Genomic DNA, 2,411 nt, shown 5'->3' with positions numbered 1-2,411 from the left:
AATCCATTCAATTCACTCTATATGTAAATTCCATAACTTACCCAAATTGTGGAGAATCAAATTCTAATGGAGACGGATCGGTGCAACAAATAACCGAACAATTCAAATCTAAACATACATGGCGTGACGGAACCGGAGTGACTCGGTCTAACGGTGATGCGACGATAGGACAAAATTTGCTTGACGTTCGGTGTAGGTGGAAGACGGTGATGAAGTTGATTGGAGAATGAAAAGAGAAGGAAGAAAAGAGACGGTGGTGTGGCCGTAGGTTGAAGAGGAAGAGAAAGGAAGAAGATGAATAGGAAAAGAGAAAAAATAAGATTAAATATTATAAATATATATATATATGAAATACAAAAATAAAAGTAGAATAACGATGAAATTTTGAAAAATGAAAATTTGGATAATGTAAAATTTGAAAATAAAGATTTGATACAAATCCAATATTTGGAGGAAAAAAAAGTGTGTTAAGATAATGTAGGAAAAAATCAATATTTATGCTAAAATTTTGCATATTTCAAAATTAGTTACAGTTTAACTAAAAAGCAGGCGAGGAGATTTTAGGGTTAATGAAAATTCAAAACACGTGAAATGCTCATGTTTGCTATTCTTCTAATAAAATTTTGCTATTTTCTCAAATGAGTGTAATCCAACAAAAGGAAGTTGTGTGTGTGTGAACAAAAATGAGGTAAATAGCTTTGATGATGATGGCAAATGGGTAAAGAAAATCTTATCTTATTCTTCACTTTTCATTTAATTGACAAAAAGTAACCAACCATATGAAGGGAAAAACAAAATGCTCTCTCAGTTACTTTACTCATTTCTTTGTTCTTTGTGTGGGAGATATTTGAAATGGAGATGAAGATCAAAATGAAAGAGAGATTATGCATACACTGTGAGAAGCACACAGAAAAATTGAAAATAAATTGAGAAGAAGAGAGAGATAAGCCTGAGGGAGAAATATTCATGTAACGCCCCAAACTTGAAGGTAAATTATTTTGAGAGAATTATTTCGATTTGTTCAAGATTTTTTTTTAAAAATATGTTGGAGGGGAGAAAGAAGATTTGAAAATGTATTAATATAATTAAATATGTATATGTATTTAATTATATTTTTATTATTATATTTATTTTACATTTTATTAAATAAAAGAAAAGAAAATGAAAATTTTAAATATATATATATATTTATTTTATATTTTTTATTATATTTATTATATATATATATTTATTTTATATTTTTTATTATATTTATTTTATATATTTTTTTAAATAAAAAGAAAAGAAAATGAAAATTTCTTTTTTCCCTTTTCTTCTTCCGCCCAGCACCGCGACCCTCCCTTCCGTTCTCCATCTCCGTTCGCGAAGCAACCTTGCAGCAGTCGTCCCGCGTGACTCTCCGTTCGTCTGTTTTCGTCTCCATTCACCGAAGCCGAACCCAACCGCCACCCTCTCTTTTCTCCTTCGGATCGAAACCACCGCGCCCATCCACCTGTAACTGTCGTGCCTTCCCGCTCACAACCGTCGTCCAGATCTGCATCGCCGAGCCGTCCAGGTCCTCGCTGCTGCTCGTGCTTCACCCTTGTAGTTCGCAGTAACCCAGATCCGTCGCTGCAACCGTCGGCCGGTTCGTGAAGCCCTGCCGTGCAACCTCTGTTTCCAGCCGCCGCCCATTTCGTTCTCCTCTGTTTTCTACACTACCGCGCGACTCTCCGACCGCGTCTGTCTTGACCTCCGTGAAGCCGTCGATGCATACATCTTGTGAAGCCCGGTCGCCGCGTCAGATCGTCGATCGATTTTGAGGCAGCCGCCACGTCTCCTTTGGCCGACCACTGATCGACCCACACTTAGGATTTTTGCTGCGAGTTCGACAGTCGTGCGTTGAGGTGTTGGGAGTAACGTTGGGCTCCCTTAAATTCACAACCAATATATGAATTGTTGAGGGTTCAGTTCGCCAATACTTCGGTGAGTTGGAACTTACGTTGAGGAAAGTAAGTGAGATATGTATCTTGAAAGTAATCGAATTTTTGTATTGTATTGCTTAGGATTGTTTCGAGGACGTTAGTTGATTAAGGAGCTTCCCTAACTTTGAGGTAAGGGATTTTCTACTGGACTCACTTATGATTGTGGATTGTATGTCTGTATGATTGTCTCTGACTGAGTAAAGATGTTGAGATGATATATATATATACACGTATGGATGTAGATTCGGTGTTGAATGTATACTGTGGATTGACTGAAAATATATATATACATATGGATTGAAGTAGACTTAGTGTTGAATGCATATTGTGATTGTCTTGGAATATATATATATGTGTGTGTGGATGTGGACAGGACGAAAATTGTAGATTGTGTTTGTATGAGATGCAGATGTGAACTTGTGATTGTCGTTTAGACTGGGTGTACGT

The 2,411-nt window shown here is 36.7% G+C and overlaps 1 long non-coding RNA gene across 1 annotated transcript; it reads left to right on the top strand.

Moving 5' to 3' along the window:
• The first annotated feature begins 1,285 nt into the window (after positions 1–1,285).
• Positions 1,286–2,243, top strand: LOC116402782. Its single transcript, XR_004215419.1, has 2 exons — positions 1,286–1,965; positions 2,046–2,243. It is a non-coding gene; the product is annotated as an uncharacterized LOC116402782 (long non-coding RNA).
• Positions 2,244–2,411: the final 168 nt, after the last annotated feature.

This window comes from Cucumis sativus, chromosome 1 (genome assembly GCF_000004075.3).
Source record: "Cucumis sativus cultivar 9930 chromosome 1, Cucumber_9930_V3, whole genome shotgun sequence".
NCBI lineage: Eukaryota > Viridiplantae > Streptophyta > Magnoliopsida > Cucurbitales > Cucurbitaceae > Cucumis > Cucumis sativus.
This window is presented reverse-complemented; position numbering and strand designations above follow the sequence as displayed.